The sequence below is a fragment of the Triticum urartu genome, chromosome 5 (assembly GCF_003073215.2).
Source record: "Triticum urartu cultivar G1812 chromosome 5, Tu2.1, whole genome shotgun sequence".
Classification (NCBI taxonomy): domain Eukaryota; kingdom Viridiplantae; phylum Streptophyta; class Magnoliopsida; order Poales; family Poaceae; genus Triticum; species Triticum urartu.
The window spans coordinates 654,759,446-654,782,678 of NC_053026.1; the positions used below are offsets into that span (position 1 = coordinate 654,759,446).

Genomic DNA, 23,233 nt, shown 5'->3' on the forward strand with positions numbered 1-23,233 from the left:
GCGGGCGGCCGCCCCGTGTGTGTCCACGTCCCTGGCGGCGGCGACCTGGCAGAGGACGGAGTGGTGTAGCCGCCTAGAAGAGGCCGTCGCCGTTGTGGAGCAGAGGCGGCCATCACCGACGCCGTGCGGTTTGGCCTGAACCCGAAGGCAACGACGCCAACGGGCCGGGTGGAGGAGAGCTTCCTGCACGGCGGCGGCTCCTTTGCCTTGAATCTCTCCGCTCAGCAAACCCCGGTTAAGTTACCTCGGTAAGGGCACTCGTGGCGGCGGCGCCAGGCACGACGGCGACGCAAGCAGGGCATCTGGAGCAAACGGCGGCGGCGGTGCAGCGCCGGCGTGAGATTTCATTTGTGTTTTCTTTTCTTTTGACGGGACGCGAACGCTAGGGGTGGAATTATTCCTCCGGTGGCAGAGTTTTCGTCCGCCAGTTAAAATTGCTAAAGTCACTTTTTGTAAGGGTTAGTTTTAATTCGATGGTTAGATCTAATTAAGTCAGTCTAATCCTGAGGCTGTAGTTTGTCGGGGTTGTTACGTATAGATTAGTCTGCGTGTACTTAGCGATGAAAATGTTTGCTTGTTTAATAATAGTATAGAAGTATAGATACGCGCGCGTGTACGTGTTTGTACAGCCCGCTGATTGCTAGCTTCGACTAGCTAGTTTTCAACGTGCGTCTCCAAGCCAAGAATCGATCCACGTCTGCGATTCTGACAGAAAGTACTCGTCTACGCACAACTTTTCAAAACGTTGCAATTTCACCGCACCGAAATTTATTTTACAATGACAAAAAACACTGAACTTTTGTTTAGCACGGTTTCACGTGGCAAACCCCTCATGAGCCAACCGGGGATGGCACGCCGTTAACGGCCGTTGATTGCTAGGTCGGGTCGGACTCGGTCGAACTGGCGCATTCGCTGCTTAATTAGTGAAGGAGCTGTTCCTTCAAGCGCTGCTGGTGGCCGTTCGCCTCAAAGTTTATGGGAAAACACAAGTAGTGAGACGTGTTCTAAAAAGAACCAAGCACCATTTTTTCAGCTTTAAGCATAATTTTCATTTTTGTATGAAAATTGTCAGGAACACATCAAACACTAACAGGAACAAGCACACAATAAAACCACACTATCGATTTTATTTTAATTTTTTTCTGTTGAATCAGTGACATTAAGTTACATGTGCATATCTGAGTGACCAGAACAAGTGACAAGAATGGTCACACATGACTGATGGAATTAAACAGACGCCTGGGACAAATATTTATATATCACTCTTACTATGTTACACACACACACACCTCATCCTATGTTTACAAACACACGTGCTTTACACATTAAGTAGATCAGATTCAAGAGGAATCAAAAGAGAAAAAAGAAGAGCTTTTTTACGGTACCCATAAGTAAATATGAGCCATCATTTACTCTAATCTAATGGATACAATTGTTTGGTACTTCAATATGGATACCTGGGAGTACCACAGCCAAAAGTTGAGGAGTACGTTGATTTCAAGGGTAAATTGGTAATTAACGTGGTATTACGTGAGGGTATGTGGTATTTGATTCCCCACTAAATACGGGATGTGATCATCATCCATAGCGGACCAGCCGGAGATCTCGGCCATGCATCAGGAAGATTTGTTGGCAACGGCAAGATCGAGGAACTCCAATGATGCAATTGGCTGACTGCTTGGCAAGTACTCAGATAAGGCATGCGGCGTCTGAGAGGCCTCGCGGGCGACGGAAGTTAGCGCAGGCAGCGGCAGGTGCATGCAATGGGCCTGCGGGGAGGACACGGCCATGGCTGTGCACGGTAACTCGATCAGGGAGGCGACATCGACTTCTCGACCAGCCAATCGGCAGGGAATTAGATCCAAAATTAAATTAACATTACCCAAACTACCCTTTTAAACCAAGGGTTGGATTTAATCGGTACTCACCCTTGAAATCAACGTACTCCTCAACTTTTGGCTATGGTACTCCCAGGTATCCATATTGGAGTACCAAACAATTGTATCCATCAGATTAGAGTAAATGGATGGCTCATATTTACTTATGGGTACCGTAAAAAAGCTCGCCTACGGAGTACCAGGGTACCGTAAAAAACCACAAAAAGAAAGCTCTGCCAGCGAAGCTCTGCTGACTAGGCCTCAGTTCCCTGTGGTGCGGGTCCTGCATGTCAGTTCCTCATTTGACAGCATCAGTTCTAGCGTGTCGGAGAATTCAGATTTTTTTTTATTTTGTTACGCGTTTTTCTTCTTCTAAATTTACTGTTTATCAAAGTGCACCTACACCCGGGAGCTCTTATAAATAGTTGTGCTTTGCTCCAGTAATCAATCAAATCAGACTGCAGCTGTGTAGGGCCGGAAAGTACTCGGCCCAGATGAGTCTGGACCTACGCCAACAGTAGCCAAGGCGGAGATGAGCGAGATGTTGATCAGCGACGAGAAGATGGTGCTCGGCGGCGCTGGAGACGTGGAGGAAGAGGACGACGTGGTGCTGCCGGGAAACCGGTTCCACCCCACCGACGAGGAACTCGTCACCTTCTACCTCCGGCGGAAGGTGGCCGTGAAGTCGCTCAGCATCGAGGTCATCCGGGAGATGGACATCTACAAACACGACCCATGGGATCTCCCCAGTAAGCTCCTCTCCCTTGTGTGATCAAGTGCATTTTCTTTACATGACCAAGACGCCTCCCCAAGCATGCAGGAAGCCGTAAGTGGTCCACGCGTGCATTCCATTCCACACAAGGTCACGGTCCGGGGCACGTGTGATGTGCTCAAAGTGTAACATTGACACTCTAACGTGTGCGCATACGACCTGAAAATGCAGGAGGTGTGGACCATCTGCAGGATCTTCAGGAGGACCATCACCTACCGGAAGCAGCAGACATGGAGGACGGCGCCCGCGCCATCCGCTGCCGACCAGAGATCCAACACGGGGAACTTCGAGTCCTCGGAGGTCGACGACGAGTACATGAACTGCCTGCATCCGCCGCCCCGTGCATCCCCGAGCAGCAGCACCAGCAGTAGTACGTCAGCCAGATGGACGCAGTAAACAGCAACAACTTCTTCTACGAGGCCACCATGCACAACCAGCAGTTCCAGGGGCAATGGAATGCTGCACCAGCCGCGCCGGAGCCGGAGGAGAAGCCACAGAATACACTGTTGACGGTGGTCTCCTTCCACCAGACTGACCATAGCCACGCCGTCGCAGAGAATAATTTTTACGAGGTCGAAGGGTACTTGGAGGAGATCGCGAGGGTGATGGAGGTCACCGATCCGGCAGGGTTTTACGACTGAGAAAGGTCTCGCTGCTCCGGGGTGTAGGTGCACCTGGATGAAAAGTGAACCCAGAAAAAATACAAAACAAAATTGAAAAATTCTGAATTTCTTGACATCAAACAAGACCAAAAGTTTTAGCTTCTTGCAAAATTTCGTGAGCAAATAACATTCTAGGAGTTTTCACAAATAAAAAAAATCACCTCTCAAAGGTGCAAAAAGCTTGGAACACTGATTTTGTATTTTTTTTATGAGGGCTTCTCGATTGTTTTTGGTGGACAAAATTTTGCAAGCAGCTAAAACATTTGAACATGTTTGATGTTCCCAAATTTCAGACTTTTGATTTTGTTTCGTAGTCTTTCCGTTCGTGGAGGGTGTAGGTGCACCCGGTAGTTGAAAATATACTCTCGTATTTATAATAGCTACGGAGTATATATGTAACCTACCAATACAAGACCGACTCGGTTTAGACTACAAGTATACTTTTTTTTTCTTTGAGAGAGTTCCCCGAAAGTATATGAAACATAATGAATATTACATCAAAATTTCAAAACTATAGAACAACCACTAGTGACGCCAGAGTGAGCCATCGACGTGCCGCTATCGCCACTCCTCCACCGGAGCTGACTTGGCCTTGTCGATGACAGCCAGAAAGTCTTCATGTACATGTCCCTAAGGACAACTGGCGTAGATCCGCAGTCGTCACTGTTGAACCCTTACATTAGTCCAAAGTAACTGACACCAAATCTCGTCACATGATGAGAAACCCTAACCTTACATCTCAAAGGAGACGACACGAATCTATGTCGGAGCTCCGCCAACTACGCCCAGACGGACGAACTCAAGAAGGATCAAAGCTTGGAAGACAAACTCGAAGAATAAGTGCTGCCATCCGCCCCAGCGCCGCACCTACAAGGACTGAAAAAACCATATCCTAAATTACTAACCGCAGTGAAGGCACCGAGGTTCCCATCCCCGCCACTGGCAGCCGGAGGCAGAGTGGAGGCAAATCCACATGCTTGCCGGTGAAGTATGGAGGGGAGAGTTTAGCCAAGCTGCCTATGTTTAGGATGGAAAATAAGAGGAGTTTGTGAGACTAGACTACCTAATTGTGATTATCTCTAACAATCATCCTCCTAAACACGATGTCCTCATTTTACAACTTGGATGTCGATCCCCACATGTCTGTGAACTTCCGTCATTTCAAAGACTTGGTCAGGATATCTGCAAGCTGGTCATCGATGCAAATGTAGTTGACTTCAATCTTGCCCTTTTATCCACACTCCCATATGCAGTGATACTTTGTATCGATGTCCTTTCTCTTCTCATGTTGCATCGGGTTCTTACATCGGGAAATCGTGGACTTATTGTCAACAACGAGCACCACTATATTGGGTTCCTGTACGCGAGGTCACCGAGTAGGTTCCTAGCCACATGCACCTTGACGTGCCGCAGCTGCAGCTGCAATATACCCTGCTTCATGAGATGATAATATGACCACCTTCTGCTTTTTGATAAACAACTCACTATGCTTTCTCCCAAGATATGCCACGTCCAAGGTACTTTTACCGTCACCCACATCTACAGCCAAGTCCTTATTACTATAGCCAAGTAGCTCCACCATTTCCTTATTCTTCTCTCTCAAATAGAAATAGACGAAGTTTGTTGTCCCTTTGATGTATTTGACTATATGTTTCACAGCTGCCCAATGTTCATAAAGCGACTCACTATGCGAACGGAATAGCCTAAGTCTGGTCATGTATTCACAAGATGTCTTAAGCTTCCGACCACACTCCTATACTCCACTGAATCAACTGTGGGTGATTCACTCTTTTTCTAAATATAAGCCAAGGATCCAATGGAACATAAGTTGGATTGCAATTCTCCATGATACAGCCTTCAAGTATCTTCTTTGCATATGCCTTCTGGCATAGTGCAATCCCCTCCGGTTTTCACTGTACCTCGATCCTGAGGTAGTAACTCGAGAGCCATGGTGGGGGGCTCTGAATGCGGTGGTGGTAGCAATAGGAACTGCGGGAGAATGGGAGCTGTAGGTATGGATGCGGTGTCTTCCTTGCGAGTTGATAAGGACAATTGTGGACCGGATTGTCCGTGAGGCGGTCTATGGCAGTCGGCAATGGTGGCTTACAAGCTTGCTCGTGGCATATGTGGTGCACGGATTATGTGTGAAGGGGCTAGTTAGGGTCGGCGTCCGAAGCCAATCAGGCAGCCAGGAGATCCACGGTTCCAGTGCTATCGTGCTGGAAGCAGGAGGTGGCCGAGCGGCACACGCGCGCAGTAAGCACGCCTTGTACTACTAGGCGAAGGTTGATGATGTTGGGGAACGTTGCAGAAAACAAAAAATTTCCTACGGTTTCACCAAGATCCATCTATGAGTTCATCTAGCAATGAGTGATCGGATGCACCTACATACCTTTGTAGATCGTGAGCGGAAGCGTTCAAAGAACGGGGATGAGGTAGTCGAACACGACGTGATCCAAATCACCGGAGATCCTAGCACCGAACGGACGGCACCTCCGCGTTCAACACACGTACGGTCAGCGTAACGTCTCCTTCTTCTTGATCCAGCAAGAGGGAAGGAGAGGTTGAGGAAGATGGCTCCAGCAGCAGCACGACGGCGTGGTGGTGATGGAGCTGCAGTACTCCGTCAGGGCTTCGCCAAGCGCTATGGAGGAGGAGGAGGTGTTGGAGAGGGAGAAGGAGGCAACCAAAGGCATGGATGAAAAAGCCCTCCTTCCCCCACTATATATAGGAGGGCCTAGGGGGGGGCGCCGGCCCTAGGAGATCCAATCTCCTAGGGGGCGGCGGCCAAGGGAGGTTTCCCTCCCCCCAAGGCACCTAGGAGGTGCCTTCCCCTCCTAGGACTCTTCCTCCCTTGAAACCCTAGGCGCATGGGCCTCTTGGGGCTGGTGCCCTTGGCCCATGTAGGCCAGGGCGCACCCCCTACAGCCCATGTGGCCCCCCGGGACAGGTGGACCCATCCGGTGGACCCCCGGGACCCTTCCGGTGGTCCCGGTACAATACCGGTGACCCCGAAACTTGTCCCGATGGCCGAAACAACACTTCCTATATATAATTCTTTACCTCTGGACCATTCCGGAACTCCTCGTGACGTCCGAGATCTCATCCGGGACTCCGAACAACATTCGGGTTACTGCATATACATATCCCTACAACCCTAGCGTCACCGAACCTTAAGTGTGTAGACCCTACGGGTTCGGGAGATATGTAGACATGACCGAGATGACTCTCCGGTCAATAACCAACAGCGGGATCTGGATACCCATGTTGGCTCCCACATACTCCACGATGATCTCATCGGATGAACCACGATGTCGAGGATTTAAGCAACCCCGTATACAATTCCCTTTGTCAATCGATATGTTACTTGCCCGAGATTCGATCGTCGGTATCCCAATACCTCGTTCAATCTCGTTACCGACAAGTCACTTTACTCGTACCATAATGCATGATCCCGTGACCAGACACTTGGTCACTTTGAGCTCATTATGATGATGCATTACCGAGTGGGCCCAGTGATACCTCTCCGTCATACGGAGTGACAAATCCCAGTCTTGATCCGTGTCAACCCAACAGACACTTTCGGAGATACCCGTAGTCTACCTTTATAGTCACCCAGTTACGTTGTGACGTTTGGTATACCCAAAGCACTCCTACGGTATCCGGGAGTTACACGATCTCATGGTCTAAGGAAAAGATACTTTGACATTGGAAAAACTCTAGCAAACGAACTATACGATCTTGTGCTATGTTTAGGATTGGGTCTTGTCCATCACATCATTCTCCTAATGATGTGATCTCGTTATCAATGACATCCAATGTCCATAGTCAGGAAACCATGACTATCTGTTGATCAACGAGCTAGTCAACTAGAGGCTTACTAGGGACATGTTGTTGTCTATTATTCACACATGTATTACGATTTCCGGATAACATAATTATAGCATGAATAAAGACAATTATCATGAACAAGGAAATATAATAATAATGCTTTTATTATTGCCTCTAGGGCATATTTCCAACAGATGAAGACGCCAGGAGGGTTGGGCTAGCCACTGTAGCAGGTCCATTGCTAGAGTCGACTTTACTAATTTCTATTGGGGATCCAATTAACTATCGCAAACTCACCAATAAAGAGTGGAAGTGTATTGAAGATCGGTTCGAAAAGAAATCGAGTTGCTAGAAGGGCAAACTCTTATCTCATGGAGGGAGGCTGGTTCTTATTAACTTGGTACTCACGAGCATGCCGATGTTTGTCCTTTTCTTCTTTGAAGTACCGGTAGGGGTACGACAAAGATTGGATTTTTACCCATGTCGATTTTTTTGGCAAATCGATGAAAACAAAACAAAGTATAAATTGGCCAAATGGAACATTATATGTAGACTGAAGGACCAAGGTGGGTTGGGTATTGAAAATCTAGAGGTGAAAAATAAGTGCTTGCTTAGCAAATGGCTATACGGTTTGGTGGTAGGAAGAGACGGGTATGGATTCAACTAGTGTGTAATAAATATTTACATTCTAAAATGCCGGCTCAAGTAACAACACGACCATATGATTCTCCTATTTGGAAGGGGGTTATGAGGAAGAAGGTTGCCTTCTTAAACAGGACCAAATTCATCATAGGAAATGGATAGGGTACTAGATTCTGGGAGGATACCTGGTTGGCCAACACTCCTCTGTGTCGGTTCTGTATCTGGCATATCTCGTAGTAGGGGTCTTAACCTAGGCGTCTTGGAGTGATGGTAACACAAACACGGGATTTTACGCAAGTTTGGGCTCTCTGGAAGAGATAATACCCTACGTCATGCTTTTGATTGTATTCGCATGGGGTGTAGTATAGAGTACAAGTATCTACCACGAGATTATTCTAATAAATATGAGATGATCTATTGACTAGCCTGGCCTCGGTTTATAATGTACCAGAGGCCTAGGATTTAGAGGACTCCTCGTCTTGGGTGCAAGTCTTGTGGAATCTCCCTTGTATGTGGCGCGGGCTGCCTAAAGTGGCCCATGAGAGAACCGCCATGGGGTTGCTTGGCCCGATCCACCTGGTCGAGAGAAGACATGGTGAGTACCTGCTAGTCCAGGAGACCGTCAGTAGCCCCCCTGAACCGGTCTTCACGTTAGGGATGCTCCTCGATTATTACGAACTGTTTTTCATCTTCGGTAGTCGGTCTTGAAAATTGGTCCGAAAAATCTTCCCATCTTCGATCTTGAGGATTACCGAGCTAAACCAAAGTGTTCAGAAGTCGCGCATCCGAGGAGCCCTTTAAGTCTTCAACCTTTATTAATGCCTTGTTATTTTTTTACGCCACACCACGGGTTTGAAGTGTTTCCCGCGCGGCGGTGTCCTCTCGCATCCGAGTTCCAACGCCGGACTGTATCTAAGCTCCAACGCCAGACTGCATCCGAGGTGTCTTTTTGCAGCCGAGGTCCAACGCCGGACTGCATCCAAGCTCCACCGCTGGACTATATTCGAGGTGTGTTTTTGCAGACGAGCTCCAATGCCGGACTGCATCCAAGCTCCAACGCTAGACTGTATCTGAGGTGTATTTTTGCAGCCGAGCTCCAAAGCCAACCTACATCCGAGGTGTCATAGATCACCTTGGTTTGAAAAAGTTGAAGGAGTTCAGCCGATCTTAATTTCGGAAATGCCCTTTATGGAGCCAGCCACTTGCATCCGAGCTTTATGCCGGACTGCATCAGAGATGGTGCACCACCTTGGTCTTGGGCTGATTTTTTGTGGATATTTTTTTCTTGATTGGTGCAATTTATTCGCTGCCGAGGTGTTGTGACGCCCGGATAGTTAAGCTACCGTAATCCTCCGCTAATGGTGCCTTGTCATCACATTACTATTGCTAATTCTCGCTTGATCCAAATCTTAATTCAAATTCAAGTTCAAAACTAAAGTCCAAAATTCTAATTTCTCAAACATGCAAACTAAAATGTTCAAAGTGTGGAAAATATACCCTAACTAATTATGGTGGTAAACCAACTTTTTTATAAAGTTTTTAATTGCTCCTAAGTATTTAAAGCAATGGCTGGAAACATTATTAAATGCTTTTAAATTTATAAAAATTATTAAGCTATTTTATTTAGGAGTAAAGGTTAATGTGGTAGTGTTATACTTAGTATTACTAATTTAGGTACTAACCATATGTTATACAAAGCTAAAACAATTTGGAAACTTAAATAAAACAGAAAAGGGAAAAGGGACAAGGCCTAACTACTACTATGTTAGTGGGCTCTAGTGACACTATGCACCTTGGCCCATCTAGCAAAAATAGCCGGCCCAACCCACCTCACCTCTCTTTCCACCTCCACCTTGGTACATGGGATCGTGGCGGGCATCCAGCCATCCCCCGGTCCCTTTGGAGTAAGGCCGAGCCCCCGACCCCCCTGACGAACCCTAGTCTCAAAATCCCCTCCCTCCCTCGCTCGTTTTCCTCTTCTCGCACACAATCGAGCGCAGCGTCGCCATCGTCGCATCGACCCCGCGAACACGTGCCTCTCCCCGCCGAACCATCGTGTCCAGGAGGCGCGCCGTCGTCACCTTCATCGACTACACCAGCAGATCGGGGCGTAGGCGCTGCATCGACGACGCACGCGTCTTCTTCCTCCGCCACGGCCGTCGGACGACGCCGTTCGATCCGCACCATCCCGGCAACCTCCGCCCCCTTCGACCTCGCCGCGACCCTCACTGTGAGCTCGAGCACCTCCCCTCTCTTCCCGTTTCCGCGCGCGCCCCTAGCTTCGTTTCCCCCACCATTGCCGAACCTCGCCGCCGCTACTGTCAAGGTCGCTGCTGCTGCCGTTCTTCTCGAAGCCGGGCAAGCACTCGGATGTGCTCAGGGCATCACCCCGATGTTGCCCGTGCCCAACTCCGGCCGCCGCTGCCCGTCGACGCCCTGCGTGCTCCGCACACCCATGGCTGCACCCGACCTCGAGCGCCCATCCCCGCGCCCACGCGCGCCTGCACGCAGCCACCTGCTGCTGCGCTCCCGCCGCTGCGTCTGCTGCTGCTGCTGCTGTTCGTCCCGCTGCTGTTGCCTGCTTCCGCTCGCACCGCGGCCCATCGTCGCCCGCTGCCGCGCTCCACTGCTACCGCCGCTGCTGCTGCCCGTCGTGCCTGGCCGCGCTCGCCTCCGACTGCCGCTGCTCTGCTGCTCCGCTGGCTGCAGCTCGCTGCACTACTGCTGCTCTGCCTGTATTGCTGAAGCTACAGTTACTTTCAGTTACTGTGCGCTAGCTAGCTTTACTGCTATTATGCTGACTGGCCCTCTGTACAGCCCCTAAACAACAACTAAGCAAATGTTAACATGAATACAAATTATATGGACAGAAAGTACACTTGACAAACTCCATTTTATCCCATTGGAGCAAATCCATTTGAGGCACGGATTAAATCCTATGGATATGACAAAAGGCTATGTTTTGTTAATTGAAAAACAGAGATCAGAAATACTGCAGTAGCACTTTTTAGACAAGGATTTGAGTAAGCAAATGGACACTAACGTAGATGGACTTGATACTGTCAGATAGATCACAACAAAGTTCTCAGATTTGATATAAGGCACTAATTCATAGGACGTACAGAACAATAGTTGTAGCCTTTTGAAAACAGCTAAGTGATATTTAAAAACTGTCGAATTCTCAGACTTAGCAAAATTTCAGGGATTTTCAGAATATTGCTAAAATTTTGAAAATAATATAAAATAAATCGTAACTCGGATTAAAATACTTTGTACATGAAAGTTGCTCAGAATGACGAGACGAATCCGGATACACCCTTCGTTCCTCTGTCACACGTCCCTAGCATAGCGAACATGCAATCTTCCCCCTTCGGTTCGTTTGTTCGAAAATGCCAAACTTCGAGAAAACTTCCCCGGATGTTCTCCCCCTTCGCCGGTATCGTGTAGCCTTGCGTTAGTTCACCCCTAGCACTGCTTATTGTCTTGTCATGCTTAGTATTGCACTTGTTTGCTCTGTATTTACTGTTTCTTCCCTCTCTTCTTCTCCGGTAGACCCCGAGACCGATGTTGATGCCCCTGTGATTGACTACGTCATCGACGACCCTTCTTCCCTTTCCAGGGTGCTTCCAGGCAAGCCCCCCTTTGATCATCCCGATATCGCCCATTCCATTCTCCCATGCTTGCATTAGATTTTGCTACTGTAATTGATTGCTCCTATTCGGATGCATAGCCTGCTTTTGTAACCTGCTATTGTACCTTACCTGCTTTTCCTAAACTGCTTAGTATAGGTTGGTTAGTGATCCATCAGTGACCCCGCCTTGTCCTTGTTGCCCCTGCTTCATCATCGATGACTCGATCAACGTGATCAACGACCAGAGCCTGACACCTCACATCACATCATGCCCCTTTTGTTGCTCGACTCTGCAGAGTTACCATCGAGTGCCGGGGGTGGTAGCTCATACATCACTCCTGATGAGATCTCTGAAGTGTAGCTATTCGGTTGTGGTCATCGAGGGTGATTCCTCCTTAACCACTTCCGATACGACTCTGTCGTGCAACCCCTCAAGTGTGAACCTCGAGGGTGGTTCCTCTTACGTTCACCTTGACGATTACATCAAGTGGAATCCACCGAGGGTGATTCCTCAGGTTTTCCCCTTAATGTTTGGACACACGGTTACCTTGACTTTACTTGAGACCTTTGGGAAAGTCGGGCGGGCCTGGAGAGCACCCGTAAGATGGTTATGAGGCACGGTCAGGCAGGCAGGACGCCCCCCCCCCCGAGTGGGCTAGGCTAGCCCTTGCCGTATTTCCTCGAGACGGAGCGATGGGGCCACACTATCGTGAGTCTCTGCTCGTCTCCGCAAGCTAATAATACACTATGGTTTGGGTTGTTCTGAGTTGGCCTCTGGCCTTTACGCACTAACCACCACGCGAGAATAGTTATGGGCCTCGGCGTCGCAGTATCAGCCGAAGCTTTGTCAGACGTCCAGTTCAGCATTGTGGCTGGGCCGGATCGCGCCATCCAGGCAGAGGTGGTGCTAGTATCCGCTTGCGCACAACGACCCGGAGTGCAACAGGCGATGGGCCCAGACCCCGGAGTACTTAGGATATAGACCGGCGGGAACCTCTCTGCTGAGCCTAGGTAGGGCTACGATGTGTTGATTTTCCGAGGCCGGGCATTGACCCAAAAAAGTGTGTCCGGCCAGAGTAATCAAGCGTGTTGGAAAACTTGGTGCACCCATGCAGGGAAGATTATCTATTAATAGCCATGTCCACGGTAACGAACATTCAGACTTATATCCTAATCTTTTACAACTAGAAATGGATACTTGAGATATGTGGCACCGGGATTGCTTTCTCGCAGGGATTCGAGGAAGGATCTCTGGGCGTTAATACTACAACATGCTTGTTAATTATAAACTGATATTCTTTACTCTTCTACATGCTGCAAGATGCTTGGAGCTGCTTGAAGATGCTAGTCTTTGATAGGCTAGGCCTTCCCCTCTATTCTGGCATTCTGCAGTTCAGTCCACAGATACAACCCTTCCATTTGATACCAATGCATATTTAGTATAGGTCTGATGCTTGCGAGTACTTTGGATGAGTACTCACGGTTGCTTTGCTCCCCCTCCCCCCTTCTTTCTTCTTTCTGGTTGTTGCAACCAGATGGTGGATCCCAGGAGCCAGATGCCACCACCGACGGCTACTACTACCCGGAGGTTGCCTGCTCCTACGTGGAGACCGCCGACGACCATGAGTAGTTAGGATGTCCCAGGCAGGAGGCCTTGCCTCTTCGATCGTTGATGTTTGTGTTTGCCTTCTTAAGGCATCCTTGTTTAACTTATGTTTGTACTCAGATATTGTGGCTTCCATTGACTCTTGTGTATCGAGCTATGTATTCGAGCCCTCGAGGCCTCTGGCTTGTAATATGGAGCTTGTATGCGTTTTATTTGTGTCTAGAGTTGGGTTGTGATATCTTCCCGTGAGTCCCTGATCTTGATCGTACACGTTTGCGTTTATGACTAGTGTATGATTGAATCGGGGGCGTCACAGGTGTATACCCGGTAGCCCTCAAAGTGTGTGCCGGCCTAAAATCCGAGATGCGCCTCAAGGAAAATATGAAACTGCAGATCCCAATAGCCCCTGAGACTCCGATCGATTTGAGAAATCGGCCTGAGAATCAATTCCTAGCTCGACAGCATACGTAAGAATGGAAATGCGGTGTGCATAGTCCTCGAGACTCAGGTTGGGTGGGACCGACCAACCCAAGGATCGTAATCTCCTCAGAAACTTTTTGCACTTTGTAAATTGTCTGCATTGAATGTCAATGCAATAGCCCCCGAGCCACTGGTCGAGTGCCAACACCAGATCAGGGGATCGATGTAACCCGTTAATGGATTTTAAGTGATAAGCGCGAAGCCCAGTAGCCTCCCAGCCTTAATGTGGGTACGGGTGGCCGAATTAAGGATCGATATCCGTTTGATAGAAAATTTTGTTGTGTTTAACACAGACTTCTCGGAAAGAGAATAAATATCTCTTAAAAGAGCTAGAGTTAGCAAAAGCCGAGCTCGCTAAGGTCAGCCCCAAGGGGCTTAATAGATTGGAATGCTAATAGGTAATTATGAGAGCGTTATGTCAGCTGCTCGGTTGGCTCAGCAAGATTGTGCCCTCGACTCTTTAAAAGATGGGCTGCAATAAATTGACTTTACTCGTAATTTATGTGTAATGATTCTATGTATCCAAGTACCTTACATCATTAAAGTTCGGGTCCGCATTGTTCAAAACTTTGTTGACCGACTATCGACTTCAACCTCCTCGACGACTAGCCGAGGAGTGTTTGTCTCACTTTATAAAGCCTTTATGAGGGCAAAGATTATGGCAAACAAGACAATTCGGCAATACGGTTTTATAAATAAAGGTACGCGGAGAGATATGTTATATTAATTTTTTAACGTAAGAAACATCTTCTGGAAAAAATAGTTTCTTTATAAGTTCCTTTTCGCAGGCTATCATGTTGACTAGGATCATGAAACCTCAACATCGATCATTGTGGGAGGAAAATATTGAGGATTTAGTCTGGGAAAATTCCCGAACTTTGTGGTCTTTGGTGAACCTAAATTTTCACTTCCGTCGTTGCCGACCAATTATATTCTTAAGATGGCTAGCTTTCGGCTTCACCCAGTCTGAGTTACAAACCCGGATGACCCGGAAGTAAAAAATCACAGAGGTGCTCTCTTTACCCCCGAGCCGAACTAATGGGAACATAGGGGGTAAGCACAGGAGCCAGCCAACCCAGCTTGGCCAAAATCTTAAGTCAAATTTGATGAATATTTATGGCTTTATAGCGATGATTACAGAAGGCAGCGCTTGTATACCAAATACAAACGCTGATGATATATGTTTATTTTGACTCCGTTGCGGCCGTTTATCATTTGAAAGTGGAACATCGTCGGCTTCCACCCCTTTGTAGATGCTACGCGGGGTGTTTCCGTACTAACAAGACAACCCTTAGTCGACATCTCGGTTCTCGGAGGTGGTTGTGTTAGCGGAAACGAGGCAATCGGATATGCGTGCTTTATAACTTTCACTTAGTCATAGAATCTAAAAGTTGGGAGGCCAGTTACTAGGCCCCGGTTAGTGTTCGGCGTCAGCCGAGGATAAGCCATTAACACTTCGGACAATTCTATGACATGCCCATCGTTTAGCACAATCATCGGGTCGCTGACCAGTTTACGCTTATTGTGACAGTCAGTTTTCGGCTTTCTCCACTAAGGCACTTGACCAGTTAAACCGGAAGTACAATCGCAGTGGTTCTCCCTTTACCCTTAGCTCAACAATCGGAAACGTAAGGAGTAAGCACAGGAGCGGGGCAGCCAACTATTGACCGAAGACACAATTCGAAACTGATGCATATAAGGCAATATTCGAGAACATTTTTGCCGAGGACTTAATGGAGTGCCTTGGCTTTTGGTGGGTTCGGATCTAGCTGCAGCCCCCCGTTAATATTTCCCATGCTTTAAAGGCGTCTGGCCTTGCACTGCGAGGGTTATGCTGGAGACATGCGAATAGGTTAAAAGTGCCATAAGCATGAAAAACCAAAATAAAAACCGACATAAAAATTTTATGTCTAAATTAGATCATGTTTTTTGTGCCAATCTGAAAATTGGTCTTAAAATTAGTTTGTGCTTCCGTCGTGCTTTAACATGACACATTCGATTTCAAGACTTCAAGCTGGTCAGCTTTCGGCTTCAACCTCCTATGCCCGAAGGCGGAGTGCTTCTCAGGCCAGTTTATCGAACTAACTCGAGCGACTTAAGAGAGAAAACGGGTTATCCGGCTACACACACTCGAGTCGAGAAAGGAGTGATAGAAAAAGACTTTGCAACGACGTAGAAAGAAACACTTATTATAAAATGGCTCATGCCAATTTAAGAGCCCCCAGTTAACTTGGGTGAAAGGAGTGTTTTTTAACAAACAACATTTTTAACAAACTAAGGTTTTAACAAACAATTTTTTGTTTAGGACAGAAGAATAATGCTTGGTTGAACCAAAATTGAAAATTAAAAAGGTTGAGCATGAAAGCGACTTAGCTTGTTAATGTGCTCGGTGTTGATGATGCGGTCCGAGCTTGTGGCGGGAGGAGGAAGCCCATTGCACTTTGATAAATATGACATGGTACGCAGTCCTCGGCTTGACCGAGGTCCCAGCCCCCAGGCCTGTCCCGAGGTGACCGAGCAAGGAGCTTGGCACTCCGAAATGGTGACACAGCACGCCCATTGTGGCGAGGTGAAGCCCCCAATCTAGCCGAGGTGACGGAGTAGGTCGGCAGGTAACGCCGAAGTCTCCAGCCGAGTAGGTTGATGAAGTGATGGTGAAGCCCCCGGTCTAGCCAAAGTGTTAGGGCAGGTCGGCGTATTAGACATCCGTTTAGTGAAGTGACGGTGCGGGAATGCCGACAGAGGGTGGCGCGCCAAGGTGACAACATAATTTGGTCGTCGGAGGCGGGACGACCACGTCGGCACACCAAGGTGACCGCGTGATGCAGTCGAAATCGATTACCTGCGCACATAAAATAATGCAAGCAACAAACAATAATAATTGAAAGAAAAAAAAAGTTGCATGATCCATATATGCGAAGCGAACAATCTGGTAAGCATGGCCTGTGCGAGGTCAGTTTGATGGTGCGGCGACGAGTTGTGGGGGTCACGTACGTACTTTGAATTCGTCTGACTGGCCGGGCTGTGTGTGCGGTGACTGCCGAACTACATATGAAGTATAGACTGATCGTCGAAAATCTACACAGAAAACTATGCAAGCCTGCAAAAAAATAATCTGTGCAAAGGGTATGTACAATAAAGGTAAATAGAAAAATAGAACCTGATGTTTTTGCTCGGTGCAGCATGGCGTAGAAATGCGAGCTGAAAAATCTGAATACGAAGACTGGCTGTGCAGCTCGGCGTGCATAATGCATGCGGGCAAGCGCACCTGGCGCTCTAGGGCGGCTGCTCCTAGTGTGTACGTACGGAGTACTAAGGACGAAGATATTGACACACGTATGTATATGTGCCTGTTCCTCATCCGAACCGATCTCGCCTTGTCCTGCCGCCGCAGCTTTATGTGTGCGTTTGCCCGTCTAATCTGTCGAGCGGCACGACTCCTTGGCTGCTCGCCTCCAAAGGAAGCCGGTCAAGTCGAAGCTAGCCAGACCACCGCGTGATCACATCAACGATCAAGAAAGGAATGCTTAATGAGTACTCCTCAAAAAGATATCACCAGGCAAATTGCTCGGTGCGTGGCCGTACTATTGGAATTGATACTGATAGATTTGACGTGAGGAATCGCTCGCGAGTTTGTGCGGGCTGGCTGATGGTTCTTACAGTGGAGTTTACGCACAAAGTTGATTTCAATTGTTTATTAAGCATTTATAATCGCTCCGACATATACGAGCATGGTTAATAGTACAGCCAGCTGGCTATATGATATTGTGATGTCATCTATAGCCAACTTTATAACCGACAAGTACAATAGTAAGACATAATAATGTGCTACTTCATTAGTACATGGCCCACCTTCCACTCTCACATAGTGCCTAGGAGCATGTGTTGCAGCTGACTCTTAGAGTATCTTCAGCCGTGCCCCCAACAAGGCCCCCCAGGCGACGTTTCGGCCGCCGGCGCTAAAAAATCGGCCTAGTCGCGCCCCCAAGGGCCCAATTTTCGCCGGCTCGGACCGAAATTGGCGCCGGCAGACCCAACCCGAACCCGGCGTGCTGGGGGGCGCTCGGGGGCGCCGGGTGAATCGTTTTTTGGCGCGAAAGAGCTGCGGGCCCTCCTTGCCAGCGACTCGTCTCGCTTCTCGCCGCTTCGTCATCCTCATCGCCTCGTTTCCCGCGGCGAATCAATGCCAAAGCTGCAGCGCGCTGCCGCGCTGGTCAGCCTCCGCCATTGATGCCTCACGGGCGGCGCAGTGAAGGCGTGACGATGCGCGTCCCCGCGCATGCCGACGCGTAAACGTGGCGGCCACGCGTGCGCGCGGCGCCTCCGCCTATATAAGCCAGCCCCCAGCGCCGATGGCACGCACAGAGTCTCCACCGCCGACGCGCCCTCTCTCCCCCTTCCTCCCTCTCCCCTCGCCGTCCCAGTTCAAAGAAATGGCCGAACGCTTCCCAGGCGATGGCGCGGCGGCGAATGGCTTCGGCCGCCGTCACCTTCACGAGGACGAAGCTCGGCTCCTCTTCGAGGCCGAGTACCCAGTCCCGCCGGACATGCGGGTGCCCGGGGCGTGGAGAATCAGCGCTGGCGGGGTTCCCGGTGCCACCACCGCCCACCGGGGCGGCGCGCGTGCGGAGATCGCGCGTATCTGCGCCTCCTGCCGCGGGCGGCGAGGGAGGGGCCGCGCTACGTCCCCGACAGCCCGCTCTGGAGCCGTACTTCCGCCGCTGTCACGCCGAGCAGCTCGAGGCCACCAACGGCGTCGTGCCCTCCGGCAGGCTTAACTCCGAGGGGCGGCGCCGATGGTGGGGCGTGCCCGGCCGCACACTGAAGGCCGTCCTCGAGTACATCGAGGGCGGCAACACGCCGAGGTTGGAGTACCCCGAGCCCCCATCATTCTCTCGCCGCCGTGGAAGCTCGTGGACGCCGAGGCGCACGGACCCCGGGGCGTTTGTCGGTGTCAAAACCGGCGGATCTCGGGTAGGGGGTCCCGAACTGTGCGTCTAAGGCGGATGGTAACAGGAGGCAGGGGACACGATGTTTACCCAGGTTCGGGCCCTCTCGATGGAGGTAATACCCTACTTCCTGCTTGATTGATCTTGATGATATGAGTATTACAAGAGTTGATCTACCACGAGATCATAGAGGCTAAACCCTAGAAGCTAGCCTATGGTATGATTGTTGTTCTACGGACTAAACCCTCCAATTTATATAGACACTGGAGGGGGCTAGGGTTACACAGATTCGGTTACAAGGGAGGATATCTACATATCCGTATTGCCAAGCTTGCCTTCTACGCCAAGGAGAGTCCCATCCGGACATGGGACGAAGTCTTCAATCTTGTATCTTCATAGTCCAACAGTCCGGCCAAAGGATATAATCCGACTGTCTGGATACCCGCTGAGGGAGTCCTGGATTAGGGGGTATCAGGACAGCCGGACTATAAACTTTGGCCGGACTGTTGGACCATGAAGATACAAGATTGAAGACTTCGTCCCGTGTCCGGATGGGACTCTCCTTGGCGTGGAAGGCAAGCTTGGCAATACGGATATGTAGATCTCCTTCGTTGTAACCGACTCTGTGTAACCCTAGCCCCCTCCGGTGTCTATATAAACCGGAGGGTTTAGTCCGTAGGACACAAAGCAACAACAATCATACCATAGGCTAGCTTCTAGGGTTTAGCCTCTCTGATCTCGTGGTAGATCAACTCTTGTAATACCCATATCATCAATATCAATCAAGCAGGAGTAGGGTATTATCTCCATCGAGAGGGCCCGAACCTGGGTAAAAACATCGTGTCCCCTGTCTCCTGTTACCATCCGCCTAGACGCACAGTTCGGGACCCCCTACTCGAGATCCGCCGGTTTTGACACCGACATTGGTGCTTTCATTGAGAGTTTCTCTGTGTCGTCATTGTTAGGCTTGATGGCTCCTTCGATCATCGATAGCGATGCAGTCCTGGGTGAGACTTTTCTCCCCGGACAGTTCTTCGTATTCGGCGGCTTCATACTGCGGGCCAACTCGCTTGGCCGTCTGGAGCAGATCGAGAGTTACGCCCCTGGCCATCAGGTTAGGTTTGGAAGCTTAAACTACATGGCCGACATCCGCAGAGACTTGATCTTCGACGGATTCGAGCCCCTGTCGAGTGCGCCGCACTGTCACGATGGGCATGATTTAGCTTTGCCGTCGAACAGTGTTCAGGAGATCGCAACTGCAACCGCTCCGACCTTCAATTCGGAGCCAATTGCGCCATCCGTGGACGGGTGGCTAGACCCCGCACCAGAGGCCGCAGCCTCAGCGGTGATCGAGCCGTATACTGACCTTACCCTTCATGAGAGCCGTGAATCCAAGCTGCAGGATTTTTCTCCGGCCACGGACTCCGAACTGCCTGCGCCTGTGCCAATCGAATCCGACTGGGCGTCGATCATGGAGTTCACGTCCGCAGATATCTTTCAGTACTCGCCCTTTGGCGACATACTAAACTCACTAAGGTCCCTCTCGTCAGGAGAAACCTGGCCGAACTATGTCCGGCAGGATTGGGATGCGGATGACGAAGAAATTCGCCGCCCACCCACCACCCACTTAGTAGCCACTATCGATGATTTAACCGACATGCTCGACTTCGACTCCGAAGACATCGACGGTATGGACGACGATGCAGGAGAGGAACAGGAACCACTATCCACAAGGCACTGGACAGCCACCTCATCATATGATATATATATGGTGGACACACCCAAAGAAGGCAATGGCGATGGGACAGCGGTGGACGACCCCTCCAAGAAGCAACCCAAGCGCCGACGTCAGAGGCGTCGCTCTAAGTTTCGCCAAAGCAAAAGCGGTGATACCCACACAGGAGATAATAACACTCCAGACAGTGCCGAAGACAACGACAACTCCCTCCAGCAAGATTCAGCGCAGCAGGATGGAGAAGCCAGCCCTCATGAGAGAGCGGCAGATAGAGAGGTAGAGGATGATAATTACATGCCTCCCTCCGAAGACGAGGCAAGTCTCGACGACGACGAATTTGTCATGCCTGAGGATCCCGTCGAGCAAGAGCGCTTCAAGCGCCGGCTTATGGCCACGGCAAACAGCTTTAAGAAAAAGCAACAGCAGCATAGAGCTGATCAAGACTTGCTAGCTGACAGATGGACTGAAGTCCTTGCGGCCGAGGAATATGAACTCGAACACCCTCCCAAGAGTTACCCAAAGCGCAGGTTGCTACCCCGTTTAGAGGAGGAAGCATTAAAGCCTACATCTCCAGTGTATGATGCGGCTGATCGGCCACCTCGTGGCCACGACAGAGAGGCATTTCAGCCAAAATCTCAGGCCGCACCCCGACGCCACTCAAAGAAAAATGTCAAGGCACGGGAAAATACGCTAGACCTACGAGATGTATTGGAGGACAAAGCAAAGCAAGTAAGATCGATCTACGGATCGCGAGGGTGCCCCACTACGAGAGACGATAACCGCCACGCCGGATACAGTAGAAGTCAATCCGGCCGGGCCGAACACAGCAGACAAGACTCATTCGAGCTGCGTCGTGACGTAGCCCAGTATAGAGGCGCCACACACCCCCTATGCTTCACAGATGAAGTAATGGATCATCAAATCCCAGAGGGTTTCAAACCCGTAAATATTGAATCATACGATGGTACAACAGATCCTGCGGTATGGATTGAGGACTACCTCCTGCATGTCCACATGGCCCGTGGTGACGATCTACACGCCATCAAATACCTCCCACTCAAGCTTAAAGGACCAGCTCGGCATTGGCTCAATAGCCTGCCAGCAGAATCCATTGGCTCCTGGGAAGATCTGGAAGCCGCATTCCTCGACAACTTCCAGGGCACTTATGTGCGACCACCAGATGCCGATGACTTGAGCCACATAGTTAAGCAGCCAGAGGAATCGGCCAGGAAATTCTGGACACGGTTCCTAACCAAGAAAAATCAAATCATCGACTGTCCAGATGCAGAGGCCCTATCAGCTTTTAAGCATAACATCCGCGATGAGTGGCCCGGCACCTTGGCCAGGAAAAGCCGAAATCTATGGCAGCCCTCACGACACTAATGACCCACTTTTGCGCGGGAGAGGATAGCTGGCTGGCTCGCAGCAATAACATATCAAAGAACCATGGTACTTCAGACACCAAGGACAGCAATGGCAGGTCACGTCGCAACAAACACAAGCGCCGCATTAACAGTGACAATACAGAGGATACGGCAGTCAATGCCGGATTCGGAAGCTCTAAGCCCGGTCAGCGGAAAAAGCCATTCAAAAGAAGTACTCCGGGCCCGTCCAGTTTGGACCGTATACTCGATCACTCATGCCAAATACACGGCACCCCCGACAAGCCAGCCAACCAGACCAACAGGGATTGTTGGGTGTTCAAGCAGGCCGGCAAGTTAAATGCCGAAAACAAACACAAGAGGCTACATAGCGATGACGACACTACTAGGAAAAGGCCTACTAATGGCGCACCAGTTTTGCCTACTAATGGCGCATCACTAGTGCGCCATTAGTATCACGCCACTAGTATTTATTACTAATGGCGCACCACTGGTGCGCCATTAGTATCTGGTATACTAATGGCGCACCACCCAGTGCGTCATTAGTATAGAACACCATGCGCCATTAGTATGCCTCCTAGGGGGGCATATTTAACCATGTGCTCTGGCATACTAATGGCGCACTGCTGGTGGATGCGCCATTAGTATACTTGGCACACTAATGGCGCACTCTGTAGTGATGCGCCATTAGTATCCTTTGGCATACTAATGGCGCACCTTGAGGTGATGCGCCATTAGTATGAATATTAGGTTTTATTTTTTTTACTTTTCTGATTTTTGCATAGGTTACAAAATATATTATTGGACAGAATATAGACAGTAGCACACAACAACAATAGATTCATCGAATACAATAGAAGATTAGTCTCCGAATACAATTCATCATATTAGTCTCCGAATTCAAAAGACCGAACAAAGATAAAACATTACAAGTCTCGAGACCGCGAGTATCGAGTTTGTCTTCACATTACAAGTCGATATCGATCATCTAAACTACCATCACATAGAAGAGAGCTGCGGTCATCACGATGAGCATCATCGCGATGAAACTGGTCTTCATCCGGTTCCTCCAACGCTCCCTCCTCTCTCCCGCTAGATAGCGGGCGTATCTAGATTCCACCTCCGCCCTAGTGGTGTACCCTTTGTAACTGTTACCGCTGAAACGGTGAACCTGTCTCCGACACTCCTCCCAGTCGTCGTAGACTCCGGGAACCTTACCCTTGTACACGACATACGACGACATCTCTATGCACAAGCCAAACAACAGACAATACATACATAAGCAATATATAAGTATGCAACAAAAGGATCGGAGAGAAAAGCAAGACATTAATAACACGATTCATGGTCCTACTAATAAATAGCATCGATTACATCTAAGTTGAACGATTGTCCAAACCAAAGAGACATACAATTCAGTAAAGTTTAATTACAACATGAGCCAATCAATGTTTCAGAACTACACATCACTACTTTCGACTCGACTCATGGACAGGAGTGTCGATGAAGCCGCCGTCTGTCATGATGGTCATGAAATCACGGGCGTTGTCAGCCTGCATTTGTAGCATTCCGTCTATCTCAATGTTGGACGGTTGATATCTGAGGAAGAACTGCCCCGAGGTATGAAGGACATCTTGATGGATGATGTCCGCAAACTCCGACTGGA

The 23,233-nt window shown here is 49.4% G+C and overlaps 1 pseudogene; it reads left to right on the plus strand.

Moving 5' to 3' along the window:
- Positions 1 to 2,409: 2,409 nt before the first annotated feature.
- LOC125507645 lies at positions 2,410 to 3,290 on the plus strand (annotated as a pseudogene).
- The last annotated feature ends 19,943 nt before the right edge of the window (positions 3,291 to 23,233 follow it).